The sequence below is a fragment of the Caretta caretta genome, chromosome 14 (assembly GCF_965140235.1).
Source record: "Caretta caretta isolate rCarCar2 chromosome 14, rCarCar1.hap1, whole genome shotgun sequence".
Taxonomy (NCBI): domain Eukaryota; kingdom Metazoa; phylum Chordata; order Testudines; family Cheloniidae; genus Caretta; species Caretta caretta.
Window position 1 is genome coordinate 36,604,469 of NC_134219.1, and position 15,381 is coordinate 36,619,849.

Sequence of the window (15,381 nt, forward strand, 5' to 3'; positions counted from 1 at the left end):
CAGTGTGGAACGGTCTATCAGGCTTGGTCATGGAAAGTCTCTCACTGATTCAGTCTCTCATAGTGTCTCATGAAAAATTGCTGGGGGAGAAGTTGGTCCTTCTGGCAGAGTACAGGTTGGGGTGTTTTGTGTGTGTGTGTGTGTGTGTTTTTTTTGGCATGTCTAAAGCAACATCAGTTCTTTAATCAGGAGGGTGCTGAAGTGTCTCAGGCTGGCGTTTCCTCCTTTCCCTTCTCCCCTCTTGTTCTTCCTCTGATCCCAGCCAGGAGGCACCCCGGGGAGAAGGGGAGGGAAGTTCCTCTAGTGAGATCTCTTCGAGACCGGGGTGGTCGAGCGCCTGACCCGTTTCCTCGGCATCACCTGCTGCAGGGCGGCTTGCATCTGCGAAGGGCCGATCATGGGGCGGCGACTCTGCTTCCTCAGGCGTTCAGCCTCGGTGGACACCTTTTTGTAGATGTCGTTCACAAAGGAAAACATCAGCCCTTTGGCCTTGGGTGATAGGAGCTTGTTGTCCCGTTGCAGCTGCCTCAGCATCGTGGCGTCGTATGGGGCGGGGGAGGGCTTCTTCCCCTGGGGGCTCTTCCCACGCTTCCCCGCTGGCTTCCGCCTGGCTTGCCTCCTTTGCTTGTCCTGGGACTTCCTCTGCTTGGCCTGGGACTTCCTCCCATAGTGCTTTTGTCTCCTTCGAGTCTGGGCCTTCTTCCTCCCTCTCTGGGAAGCAGCCATTGCTCTGCTCTCACACAGGTCAGCCTAACCCTTTTGCCTGCAAATGCCACTGGCCTTCCCCCTGCTGTACTCATATATAGTGGCAGGCATTCAAATGAGGGGTCATCTCTGAGCCTGGTGATTGGCTGGCTGGAACAATGCCCTGGCTTGTCACAATGTGATGATGTCGGTACAGACCCATGTGCCTCATAATGGGCAACCATGGGCTGTTCCCTCTCAGGGAAATGTAAGGGTTGGTAACATCCCTGCTGCTGAATGGCTCGTGGTGGGATGAGTAGGGGTGTTTCCCCACCCCCGTGTTTCCCCATTGGCACCTAGTCCAAGTTTCCTTGCCCAGTCAGTACCAGTCTCCACCCCCCATACATCTCCCTATCTCAGTCTGCCCCCCAGCTCTTGTCAGGTCTCCTGTCCAAACTTCTCCCACAGCTCCTTGTCATCCCCCCCACACTCGCCACATCACCTGATCAGATCAAGCTCTGGCCCCCTCAGCATTCTAGTTAATGGCTTCTATCTCCATGCTGCTTTGGTACCCAGGGAGGGTTGAGTGCACAGGATCAGCAGGCCAGAGGAGCAAAGTGCATGGAGAAGTCCTGTTCAGCCCCTGCAGCTCCAGGCTGGAGAATGCTCAGTGCAAATGGAACCATAGCAGATATTAGCTGCCAAACTCTTATCAGTTCTCTACTGAGCAAGTCAAATGGCAACGTGTTGAAGGCTTCAAACTTAGCCAGTTTTGTGTGTGTGTGTGTGTATAGGGGAGTTCCACATGGACAGGAAAAGGAACATCCCTGATGGGGCCACACTGACTGTACATTTCAGGTCCCTGCTCCAAAACACTCGAGCTTTTCAACCAAATGCCCTGTGTGAATTTTTTTTAGCCTGGGTAAATCCACATATTGTCCCTTAATCTTGCTCTCACAACGGCTTACCTGTTTTTGCTGACGCTTATCGTAAAAAGACATCCTAAGGCAGGCACCCGAATGGAGAATGTCAGCCCAAACACCAAAAGTTTGCGAAAGTTTTAAGCAACTGAAAACAGGGTCTTATGATGGGATGTGTCTAGAAACGTTATCTACATTTACCTCTACTGGGTCCAACTATAATTCTTGAGCACCGTCTATTGGCACCTTATCTACTAACCAACTAACTAACTAACTAACTGTATGTACATAGATAGCCTGTAGGGACTACCACAGTACAAATACATAAAATAAGAATAAGAATACTGTGGACAGTGGAGACTAAGTAGTGTCTCTACTCCTATTGCACCTATTTGACTCAAATTATTATTCTTAATCATGTTTATTACAATAGTGCATAAGGAGCCACCAAGAGTGTGGCCCCTTGTGGTAGGTGCTGGTACAAACTCAAAGTAGTCAATAGTCCTCGCCTGGAAGAGCTTACAATGTAAATGACCAGATAGACCAGTGGCTCTCAACCTTTCCAGATTACTGTCCCCCTTTCAGGAGGCTGATTTGTCTTGCGTACCCCAAGTTTCACCTCACTTAAAAATGGCTTGCATACAAAATCAGACATAAAAATACAAAAATGTCACAGTCACACTGTTACTGAAAAATTGCTTCCTTTCTCATTTTTGCCCTATGTCAAGGTTCCTTCCCCACTCTGAACTCTAGGGTACAGATGTGGGGACCTGCATGAAAACCTCCTAAGCTTACTTTTACCAGCTTAGGTTAAAACTTCCCCAAGGTACAAACTATTTTACCCTTGGACTTCCACTGCCACCACCAAACTTTATCTGGGTTTCTGAAAAAACGTAGTTTGGAAACGTCTTTCCCCCCAAAATCCTTCCAACCCTTGCACCCCACTTCCTGGGGAAGGTTTGGTAAAAATCCTCACCAATTTGCACAGGTGACCACAGACCCAAACCCTTGGATCTTAGAACAATGAAAAAGCATTCAGTTTCCTTACAAGAAGACTTTTAATAGAAGTAAAAAAAAGAATCACCTCTGTAAAATCAGGATGGTGAATACCTTACAGGGTAATTAGATTCAAAACATAGAGAATCCCTCTAGGCAAAACCTTAAGTGACAAAAAAGACACACAGACAGGAATATTCATTCTATTCAGCACAGCTATTTTCTCAGCCATTTAAAGAAATCATAATCTAACACATACCTAGCTAGATTACTTACTAAATTCTAAGACTCCATTCCTGTTCTGTCTCCAGCAAAAGCATCACACAGACAGACCCAGACCCTTTGTTTTTCTCCCTCCTCCCAGCTTTTGAAAGTATCGTCTCCTCATTGGCCATTTTGGTTAGGTGCCAGCGAGGTTACCTTTAGCTTCTTAACCCTTTACAGGTGAAAGGATTTTTCCTCTGGCCAGGAGGGATTTTAAAGGGGTTTACTCTTCCCTTTATATTTATGACCCCCTATAATTATAAAATAAATCACTTGGAATGTAAATATTGTACTCACATTTCAGTGTATAGCATATAGAACAGTATAAAGAAGTCATTGTCAGTATGAAATTTTAGTTTGCACTGACTTTGCGAGTGCTTTTTATGTAGCCTGGTGTAAAACTAGACAAGTTGATGTACTAGATGAGTTGATGTACCCCTGGAAGACCTCTGAGTACCCCCAGGGGTACATATAGCCCTGGCTGAGAACCGCTGAGCTAGACACAGGGTGGGGAAGGGGTAGAACACACCCGCAGAGTGAACAAGGTGACGGCAGCAACGTGATGGGAGTTGTACCTTTTTTTGGATGGGTTTAGTTAGGAGGGGATCAGCTAAAGGGAAGGGAAAGAGGGTGAGAGGGACAGAGCAGGGGTGAGGAGGATAAGAGGGGAAGGGGTGTGTGACAGCTATGGCAATTTCCTGCCATGGCCTTGGGAGAGCTTACTGAATTAAGTGTAAGTCTCGCTGGAGTCCATTGTATTAAATGCAAAGCTGTGGGCTGGGATGGTTTGTAACCTCTCCAAGGGGCAGATGTGCTGTGAACCCTGGGAAGTGTTGTGGATTTCAAAGGACTGGATCGAATAATGTGCTAGATAAGGATGGACTTTGGGGACAAACAGTGTCAAGAGGTTTACCAGGGGAATCTCTAAGGAGAGGCACAGGTGCCGACTTTCCAAAGTGCTGGGGGGTGCCCGACCCTCGGCTCTGCCCCAGGCCCTGCCCCCGCTCCACCCCTTCCCCCCAAGGCCTCACCCCCGCCCCACCTCTCCCCGCCCTCGCTCCGTCCCCACCCTGCCTCTTCCTGCCCAGTTCTGCCCCCTTCCCTGAGCGTGCTGCCTCGCTCCTCTCCCCTCCCCCTTCACCCCAGCCTCCTGCACACTGCAAAACAGCTGATTGCAGTGGGCAGGAGGCGCAGGGAGGGCGAGGGAGGTGCTAATCTGCAGGGTCCGCCATTGGGTGGGAGGGGGAAGTTGATAGGGGGGCTGCCAGCACCCACCATTTTTTCCCCGTGGGTGCTCCAGCCTTGGAGCACCCATGGAGTCGGCACCTATTCCCCACCTCCGGTGACCTGAGGAGTGGGGCTTTGCTGCCATGAGGCCAAGACCCAAGCTGTAAAAGGAAAGACTAACCTATTAATGGGTGTGCGCTCTCTGAGCTAAGCCTGTTAACCAACTTGTAATCACAAAAAATCCCCTTGGTGGAGGCTGGAGGACTGACTCTGACCGGAGGCCTTGTTGGAGTTGGGGGGTGATCTCTGGTACGTTATTGCAATCAAGGAAGGTTTTAAAATGGTTTTTAATGTGGTTTCTCTGTAACGCTTGCACCGTAAGACTAAATGCGCTGGCCTAGGAAGGGCTATGTGCTAACTCGTAGGTGTGGGCAGTTACAGCCTTTGGAGGGAAAGCAAAGTGCAGAGCCTGGCCTGGAGAGGCAGTCTGATTTGTGGGATTATCACTGTGCAGCCTGGAAAACCCCCTGGTCAGGGAGGAGAGAGCTGCGAGTCTCTGCCTAAGAGAGGTGCGGGCTGAGGAGCCAGAAGCCAGAGGGAGTGCCCTGGAGGGTTGATGGGATGGGAATACAGGGCCAGTTGCTCTGAGCTGCGATGGTGAGGAGTAATGCAGAGGTGATGAGAAAGGGGGAGTGGGAGGAACATAAGAACGGCCACACTGGGTCAGACCAAAGGTCCATCCAGCCTTCCCCTGGTGCCCCCCACCAGTGGCCAGTGCCAGGTGCCCCAGAGGGAACGAACAGAACAGGCAATCATCAAGTGATCCATCCCCTGTTGCTCACTCCCCGCTACTGACAAACAGATGCTAGGGACACCATCCCTGCCCATCCTGGCTAATAGCCATTGATGGGCCCATCCTCCATGAACTTACCTAGTTCTTTTTTGAACCCTGCTATACTCTTGGCCTTCACAACATCCTCTGGCAATAATTTCCACAGGGGTTGACTGTGCTTTGTGTGAAGAAATACTTCCTTTTGTTTGTTTTAATCCTGCTTCCTGTTAATTTCATTTGGTCAACCCTAGTTCTTGTGTTATGAGAAGGAGTAAATAACACTTCCTTATTTACTTCCTTCACACCAGTCATGATTTTATAGGCCTCTATCATATCCCCCCTTAGTCGTCCCTTTTCCAAGCTGAAAAGTCCCAGTTTTATTCATCTCCCCTCCTCCTCCTCCTCCTCCCAGTTTTATTAATCTCTCCTCCTATGTTCCATACCCCTAAACATTTTTGTTGCCCTTTTCTGAACATTTTCCAGTTCCAATAAATCTTTTTTTGAGATGGGGCGACCACAGCTGCACGCATTCAAGATGGGGGTGTACCATGGATTGATAGTTTTATAGATTTATACCATGGCTGGAGAAACAGCCCATCAACACAGGTCAGAGAAAGGCCTGTTGAAACTGTAGCATGTTCTCTGAATGTCCAAAAGACCAGAGGTCCCTGCTTCTGCTCTCATTGGCTGGAGCAGATTGGCCATCCTCTATTCTGTCCGCACCTGGGTAGGGGAGGCAGTACCTGGGCTCTTAGTGTGTGGGGGCGGGGGAGTGTCTCCGCAGCACTGTTCTGCATCTGGGAGTTACTCAAGGGCGGGGTGGCTATGGCTGGGCCCTATTTTACCCCCTTTCTCCCCACTCTGGCTGAGTAAACGCTTGGGAGAAAAGGAGACTTGGTTAGAAATTCAGCACCCCCCAAACCCGTCGATCAAGGAGGGACAGCACCTGACGCCACTGCAGCTGACAGCTCTGGAGTCCCCCCGCGGTGGCTCGGAGCTCCAGGTCCTCCTGTTGCCCATGGCAACTGAGAGCTGTGCTCTTCCCACCCCCCCCACGCCCACAGTGGCTCAGAGCTCCAGGTTCCCCCACTACCCATGGCAGCTGGGAGCTGTGCTCTCCCCCCCCCCCCCCCCACCCGCGGTGGCTCAGAGCTCCAGGTTCCCCCCACTACCCATGGCAGCTGAGAGCTGCGGGGGACCCCTGCTGCCCATGGCAGTTTGGGGCTCCAGATCCCCCTCCCCCCGCTGCCTCTGGGTGGAAGTGGAAAATGTCGCAGAGGTTTCTGGACTCACAGAATCCGTGACATAATCTTATCCTTCATCATGAAGAGGTGAAAGAGGGCACAGAGATAACTGGATTGTCTTCACCTTTCCATTGCACCCTTAACACATGCAAAAAAAAAGGCGGAGTTTGTGTCTGCCTATTCACGGGCCTGCAAGAGTGTTTGAAGAGAGGCTGCCTGGGTGATTTTTGTTGTTATTATTTGTATTGTGTTAGTTGCAAGGTCATAGGCATTGGAACAGTTTGTACAGTGGGGGTGCTGAGAGCCATTGAACCAAACTGTAAACCCTGTATAGGATGGAAACTACTTCAAACCAAGGGGTGCTGCCACACCTCCAGCACCCCTAGTTCCAGCACCTATGTGCAAGGAGCCTCAGGCATGGACCAGGACCCTGCCGTGCTAGGTGCCATTCAAACACAGAACAGATGAGAGGGGAAAGCTGGCTGTGCATATGTGACCTGCCTGGAGAGATTTCAACAATGGATTTCTCACGTCCTTTGGTGGGGGAAGGGAAAGGTGTGGTGGGGAGGCGGAGATGAAGAAAAATGGTGGGAGCTGGGAAAGGGGAAAGAGAAGGAGCATGGGGTTCTGTAGCTAATGTGTGTCATAAACTTTATTCCTCAGGGAACTGATTTTCATCAAAGCACTGGGGATAGCCACAGATCTCTCTCTATACAGCTAGTCCTTGAGTCTGTCTGTTGGCATAGCTCATGTTATTTGGGGAGATGATGTTACTACACCAGCAGAAAAACTCCCTCTGTTAGCATAAGTTGTGTCTACACTAGGGGTTCTGCTGGTTTAGCCATAACAGAATAGCTCCATCGGCAAAACATTTGTAGTGTAGATAAGGCCTAAGTGTGAGAAAGAGCAGCCTCCTCCCTGATCTGGAGCTGTGTGCCTGGACCTATCAAAATAGCTGATTGCAGTATCACTAACCCAGCATTTGAAAATCATAAATCAGAGCCCCCAGTCATGACTGGCTTAAAATTCATGAGATTCCCCCCCCGCCAAATAATAACTTTTTTCTTTTTCTTTGGCTTCTGGTCTTTCGATTGCACTTGCTGCACATTTCAAAGGTCTTTTCTTCCCCTGAGAAAGCTACACGTTTTTTCCCCCCCATGAAAGCTGAGATTCTCATTCCATCTCTTGGTTCCAGCAGCTGGGCCTTCGAGTAAACCGCCATCTATTGTGAGACGCGTGATGTAAATTGTGAGAGATAGCGCTGCTTTGATTCTTTTCCTGTTCTTAGCCGTCCTCCTCTTCCCCTCGTGGCGATCACTTGACTGTGAGCATTAAGAAATCAAAGTGTTCCAGCTGAAGAAATAGATCATCCTCTCTCTGATGGGACAGAGACATGCAGTAACACTAAAGCCTGGCATTCAAAGGCCTCAAAAAATCATTAGGGGGGCTTAAAAATCATGATATTGCATTGTTAAAGCTAGTACATTTGGGGTTCTTTTTCTTTGCCTTCTAGTTTTTGAGCCATTAGAATCCATTCAGGGCATGTTTTCAAGCTTTTCTTTGCATTGGGGATTAGAAACTTCTTAAAAAACAAAACAAAGCTGAAGGTCATAATCATATGACTCCTGGAGCTGGAACTTTAAGAAAAACACCAGCTATGGCAAGAGTTGACAACACTGAGGGCTTATCTACATTTGAAAGTTAATGCAAATTAAGAGAGATTGTGAATGTAAAGCGCAGTAGCTGCTCCTGGACAATGGACACTCCTATTCTTGAACAAGAGTGTCTTGTTTTGGCATAGTTTAACTCTAACAGTTCGTTAAACACAAACCAGGCATTCTTGTTCTGGAATAAGAATCTCCACACACGCTGCTGACCAGGAACAACTCTAAGGGCTTGTTTTCAGTGTAACAGTTAGTGAGAGTTAACACACTCAAGGTACTGCGTACTTGACCTAGCCTCGTTGGAGTGAAAGTGACTGACCACACTTCAGCACAGCACTCTGGCTACACAGGGTGATATGGCATTAGCAGGGGGATTGCATTAGCTGTTACATTCCCTCCCCACTGCATTACTTGCTTCAACCCACCCTCCCAATAGGCTAGCGAGTTCAAATTTAAAGCACCTTTTAACTTGAGCTACAGATTGTTATGTATGGACAGGAATCAAATTAGGGGTAATATTCAAGTTATAACTCGAGCTAACTGTGCTGTGAAAACACATCCTCGTGTAGGCAAGCCCTGAGCCTGCTGAAGGTAGAAGAATAGTTCCCAAAGCTATCTGCTTTGTGACAGCTTTCAGCCAGACGTCCACCAGGGGTAGGGTTAAAGACGACAGGGAGTTGGGGGTGGCGGCGGCTTGTAAAGGGGAGGCGGATCTTTGGCCTTGGTGTTTTCCCGGCTTGCTATATTATTGATCAGTAACTGGCTGTATCCGTTTTCCAAGCGGTGCGCTCACCTCTGCCTGATTTGTAGTGTAAACACCAAACATGGACGCAGAGAAGCGGAACCCCAGACCGGAGTGAGTCTGACCCACTCCCCTTTCCCTCACCAACACAGTGGGAGCGGCTGGCTCAGTCGCGCTCTGTCTGCCTGTGGGTCTGGGTGTTTTGCGGGGGAGCGGCTAGCTCAGTCGCGCTCTGTCTGCCTGTGGGTCTGGGTGTTTTGCGGGGGAGCGGCTAGCTCAGTCGCGCTCTGTCTGCCTGTGGGTCTGGGTGTTTTGCGGGGCAGGTTTTAGGGGTGTGTGAACAACAGGAAGAGAAAACAAACTACTGAAGCAAAACAAATTAGAAACATGCATTGTCAGAGAAATGAGGATACATTTGTTTGAAATGCTATATGGTAAGTGTCAGGATGGCCGAGTGGTCTAAGGCGCCAGACTCAAGGTTCTGTCTTCCCCTCTTCTGGGTGTTCTGGTCTCTGTATAGAGGCGTGGGTTCAAATCCCACTTCTGACACATTTTTTTCCCTTTCCTGTTTGAGCTTTTCTTTCAGGAAGGGAGATTTAAGTTACACTGAATTAAAAAATGGGAAAACACAGCCAAGGGAATCATTTCTCTCTCTAAAAAAGAATAGGAGTACTTGTGGCACCTTAGAGACTAAGAAATATATTTGAGCATAAGCTTTCGTGAGCTACAGCTCACTTCATCGGATGCATGCAGACTCTCTCTCTCACATCTCTCTCTCACTTCTAACTGTTTCTTTCTTTCCATGTAGGGGTTGATGTTTTGGAGAGAAGTCACCATTATATACTTTTATGCTGGAAATAACAATCCTGTAAATACAACATATTAGAATAATTAACCTAAGAATAATCCAGGCAATTGTCCCTCGCCTCTGTTTGCCAGAAGCTGGGAATGGGTGACAGGGGATGGATCACTTGATGATTACCTGTTCTGTTCATTCCCTCTGGGGCACCTGGCATTGGCCACTGTCGGAAGACAGGATACTGGGCTAGATGGACCTTTGGGCTGACCCAGTCTGGCCGTTCTTATGAGAATTCTGGAAAAAAATGGTTAGTCACAGGTATAATACGTTTTCTTTGGGACATGACATTATAATTGTCAAAAAAAAAAACCCACAAAAACCTTCACTGGTTTGCATAGGATTTTGCCTTGAAGAGTCAGTACTGCAGACCTGGGGTCAGCGACAGAGTGCACCCCTGTGTCCACACCTTACACATGATTGCCATATTCTTTGTATAAAGTATGTCTTGTAACGTATTGTTTGAAAATTCATAATTTGCTGCTCATTACTGTCCTGCTAAAATGTGTGTGGCGATATTGTATTCGAAGTTATAAGATTCCACTGTATGGTGTTATTAACACATGTTCCAAGCTGAGCATGGCAAACAGCCCTGGAATGTGTGCCCTGCTTAATTGGCATTGAAGCAGTAAACAGAATCATCAAGGAGGAAGGGTAGACAAAGAAACCTCAAACAGGTGAGGAAAGCAGCAGGGAACACCCTTTCTTATAGACTCTGTCTCCTGAATCTCATCTGGAAATGTTTTCCAAGGCGGGGACTGACACTATAAAAAGGGGGACAAACACCCTAAGGCACCCCCACCTCCTCCTCTCTCTGTCCATTGATTCACTACACCAGAAGGAACAAAGGAAGCAACCATTAAAGAAGAGCAGAGGTCCAAACCTAAGGACTGCTGAGAGCTTTAGGTGAGAAAACCTTTGCTTTGAATTTAATGTAGTTTGTTAAGTTAGGCACCAGTTGCATTTTATCTTTATTTTTCTGGTAACCATTTATGACTTTGTATGTCTCATTACTTGTATTCGCTTAGCATCTAGCTCTTTGTGCTTAATAAACTTCTTTTGTTGTTTTCGCTAATCCAGTGTGGGCTCCACCTGAGGAGGAAACCTCGACTGGAAAGAATTATGGCCAGCGGGTCAATCTCTTGCGTCCAAAGGGCAGAGCTGGTGGGCCTTGCCCTTAGTCCCCAGCCCAGCAGCTCAGGCCAGTGCTCCCATGAGTGGGGGAGGCAGCTGAGGAGGGTGGCAGGCTACCTTTAGCTTTTCGGCTCCACGGAAGATTTCTGTCCACCCTCAGCTGGCCTTTATATACTTGGGCTAAGATTTATCTGGTGTAGCACCCCAGTCAAAGTCTCCACGTGATGCTGTCCCCAGAGTGGGAGGCAGCCGGCCTGCATCTATTGCTTCGAGCCAGCCATCAGAGCCACACAGGGCTTGCCCCTGGCCTGAGGGAGGAAGTGAAAAAAAACAGCAGAGTTGATGACTCAACACCCCCAGAACCACTTTGGCTGCACCCTGGCTGAAGACAGGTTCCAGGTAAGGTATATTCTTGTTTCTTGAGGACCAAATGATTGTGGTGGAACTGCTAGGCAAGGCTAAGAGCTTCTGAATGAGGCTTTGATACCTAAGTCCTTTATCACCCATCAACCCTTAACCAGGGGGCAGGGCTACTCAGGAAGACCAGGGCTTTAAAAAGCCTGCCCCTAAGCAACCAGAGGAGCTAGGGAACAGGGAAGTTTTGTGACGGAGTTTACAGGGCTGGTGTGTGTGTGTGTGGGGGGGGGGGTGGGTCTAGATAAACTTAACATTCTTTAAACTTAAAGACAAAAACACCCCCTGATAAAAACAAAACAACAACCAAGGAATGAGCTTCAGGAGTAAAAAGATAACACAGGCAGAAGTCTAGCAACAGAGTGAGGGCTATCCAGTTTATTGCACCCAATGCAGCATGTATGATTACTTGCCCTATGGGCAGGTGGTGTATGTATGCATTCGGTGCAAGGAGCTCCTGGCCCTCAGAGACCATGTATGGGCCTTGGAGACCAGAGTGCTGAACTGGAGGAGCTAAGGGAGATAGAGAGGTACATAGACGAGACTTTCCAGAACACAGTAGAACAGTCCTACCCCTGGTCTCACAGCCTCTCTGCTGTTGAGGGGAATGAAAGCCTCAGGGAAGGAGCATCCAACTGGAGCAGAGGGAAACGATCCCATAGTTGGGACCCCCTGTGATGGGTTCGGTCACAGAGACCCCCTTGGGACTGTCACCTGACATGCTGAAGTTACCTCTGAGCCCGTTCTCCCTGCCAGCTTGGGACTCCAGAACCCTGCCTTATTGAGCCAGACACGCTAGCCTGCTGCAACACAGACCCAGGTCTGGTCTATGCCCCCAAAGCTGCAGATTTTAACCAAAAACTGCTCAGCAGGTCACCTATCTCCAGCTCCCAATGGGATCCAAATCCCAAATAAATCCGTTCTACTCTGCATAAAGCTTATACAGGGTAAACTGATAAATTGTCCACCCTCTATAATGCTGATAGATATGCACAGTTGTTTCCCCCCCAGGTATTAATCACTTACTCTGGGTTAATTAATAAACAAAAGTGATTTTATTAAGTATAAAAAGTAGGATTTAAGTGGTTTCAAGTAATAATACACAGAACAAAGTAAGTTACCAAGCAAAATAAAACAAAAACACGCAAGTCTAAGCCTAATACATTAAGAAACTAATTACAGGTAAAATCTCATCCTCAGAGATGTTCCAATAAGCTTCTTTCATAGACTAGATTCCTTTCTAGTCTGGGCCCAATCCTTTCCCCTGGTACAGTCCTTGTTAGTTCCAGCAGACATCTTAGGTGGAAACTAGGGGTTTTCTCATGACTGGCAGCCCCCTTTGTTCTGTTCCACCCCGTTTTATAGCTTTGGCACAAGGCGGGAATCTTTTGTTTCTCTGGGTCCCCACCCCGACTGCTAAATGGAAAAGCACCAGGTTTAAGATGGATTCCAGTATCAGGTGACACGTTCACATGTCCTGTGAGACCCCAGCCTCCATTTCTCCAGGGCTGGCCTGCAGGTACCCAGGAAGGTTTGAAAGTAAACAGAGCCATTTACAGGTCATTGATTCTGAAGCACCCGTAATGGCTTCCACTTAATATGTTTACATCAGTAATACAAGTTTATATCTTATTCTCCTAACTGCAGACATAGAAATAATACATGCAATCAAATAGGATGAACACACTCAGTAGATCATAAGCTTTGAAATGATACCGTACATGAGACTTTTTGCATAAAGCATACTTCAGTTACATCATATTCACACTCATAAGCATATTTCCATAAAACATTAAGGAGTGCAACGTCACACCCCTTCCAGATGATGTTGTGGTAATCTCTCACACTGAGGATATCTCTCCAGGGGAGGGAACTCCAGTTATTAGGAAGAGACAGGTATTAGTAATGAGCGAGTCGATTATTAGAAACAGATATCTGGGTTTGCAATGACTGGGAGCACAGCATGGTGACTTTCCTGCCTGGTGCAAAGGTTGCGGATTTCTCGAGACATCTAGATAGACTTATGTGTAGTGCTGTGGAGGAGCTGGTGGTCATGGTACATGTAGGTATCAAAGACATAGGAAAGGATAAGAGAAAGGTCCTGGAGGCCAAATTTAGGCTGCTAGGTAAGAGATTGATGGCCAGGACTTCCATGGTAGCATTCTCTGAAATGCTTCCAGTTTGACATGCGGGGCCAGTTAGACAGGCAGAACTGCAGCGTTTCAATGTATGGATGGGACGATAGTGTAGGGAGGATGGGTTTAGATTTATTGGGAACTGGGGAAACTTTTGGGAAAGGGGGAGCCTATACAAGAAGGATGGGCTCCACCTAAACCAAAATGGAACCAGATTGCTGGCACTTAAAATTAAAACGGTCATAGAAAAGTTTTTGAACTAAGGGCTGGGGGAAAGCTGATGGGTGTGGAGGAGCACGTGGTTCGGACATCCCTTAGGGGAGGATCTATTAATGGAACTTCTCTATGTCCTAGTAAGGAGGAGAAGATGGAAGATGATAAAATACAGGTAGGATCTGATGAGAAACAATCATATGAAAAAAGTCCCGTTCAATTACATCATGTAATGGCAGACAGCTAAAAAGTGACAAGTTTTTAAAATGCTTGTATACTAATGCTAGAAGTCTAAATAATAAGATGGGTGAACTGGAGTGCCTTGTATTAAATGAGGATGTTGATATAATAGACATCACAGAAACTTGGTGGAATGAGGATAATCAATGGGACACAGTAATACCAGGGTGCAAAATATATCAGAAGGACAGAACAGGTCGTGCTGGTGGGGGAGTGGCACTATATGTGAAAGAAAATATAGAATCAAATGAAGTAAAAATCTTCAGTGAACCAAATTGTACCATAGAATCTCTATGGATAGTAATTCCATGCTCTAATAATAAGAATATAGCAGCAGGGATATGTAACTGACCACCTGACCAAGATGGTGATAGTGACTGTGAAATGCTCAGGGGGATTAGAGAGGCTATTAAAATAAAAAACTCAGTAGTAATAGGGGAATTCAACTATCCCCATATTGACTCGGTATATGTCACCTCAGGACGGGATGCAGAGATAAAGTTTCTTGACACCTTAAATGACTGTTTCTTGGAGTAGCTAATCCTGGAACCCACAAGAGGAGAGGCAATTCTTGATTTAGTCCTAAGTGGAGCACACGATCTGGTCCAAGAAGTGAATATAGCTGGACTGCTTGGTAATATTCACCATAATATAATGAAATTTAACATCCCTGTGGTGGGGGAAACACCACAGCAGCCCAACTCTGTAGCATTTAATTTCAGAAAGGGGAACTACACAAGAATGAGGAAGTTAGTTAAACAGAAATTAAAAGATACAGCACCAAAAATGAAATCCCTGCAAGCTGTAGGGAAACTTTTTAAAGACACCATAATAGAGTCTCAACTTAAATGTATACCCCAATTTAAAAACCTAGTAAGAGAACCATAAAAGTGCCACCGTGGCTAAACAACAAAGTAAAAGAAGCAGTGAGAGGCAAAAAGCCATCCTTTAAGAAGTGGAAGTTAAATCCTAATGAGAAAAGTAAACTCTGGCAAATGAAGTGTAAAAATATAATTAGGAAGGCCAAAAAAGAATTTGAAGACCAGCTAGCCAAAGACTCAAAAAGTAATAGCAAAAATCGTTTTAAGTACATCAGAAGCAGGAAGCCTGCAAAACAACCAGTGGAGCCACTGGACAATCGAGATGCTAAAGGAGCACTCAAGGATGATAAGGCCACTGCAGAGAAACTAAATTAATTCTTTGCATTGGTCTTCATGGCTGAAAATGTGAGGGAGATTTCCAAACCTGAGTCATTCTTTTTAGGTGACAAAGCTAAGGAACTGTCCCAGATTGAAGTGTCATTAGAGGAAGTTTTGGTACAAATTGATAAACTAAACAGTAATGAGTCACCAGGACCAGATGGTATTCACTCAAGAGTTCTAAAGGAACTCAGATGTGAAATTGCAGAACTATTAACTGTAGTCTGTAACCTCTCATTTAAATCAGCTTCTGTACCAAATGACTGGAGGACAGATAATGTGACACCAATTTTTAAAAAGGGCTCCAGCAGTGATCCTGGCAATTACAGGCCTGTAAGCCTGACATCAGTACCGGGCAAACTGGTTGAAACTATAGTAATGAACAAAATTGTCCGACACATAGACGAACATAATTTATTGGGGAAGAGTCAACATGGTTTCTGCAAAGGGAAATCATGCCCCACCAATCTACTAGAATTCTTTGAGTGGGTCAACAAGTATGTGGACAAGGGAGATCCAGTGGATATAGTGTACTTCAATTTTCAGAAAGCCTTTGACAAGGTCCCTCACCAAAGGCTCTTAAGCAAAGTAAGCTGTCATGCAATCAGAGGGAAGGT

General features: G+C 46.8%; 1 protein-coding gene and 1 non-coding gene across 5 annotated transcripts in view; both read left to right on the forward strand.

Annotated features, from left to right (window-relative positions):
• The window catches only part of LOC125621772 (L-amino-acid oxidase), a 51,055-nt gene that overhangs the window by 6,242 nt on the left and 29,432 nt on the right, over nt 1–15,381 (forward strand). The window lies entirely within an intron of this gene.
• TRNAL-CAA (transfer RNA leucine (anticodon CAA)) lies at nt 9,014–9,122 on the forward strand. Its single transcript has 2 exons — nt 9,014–9,051; nt 9,077–9,122. It is a non-coding gene; the product is annotated as a tRNA-Leu (tRNA).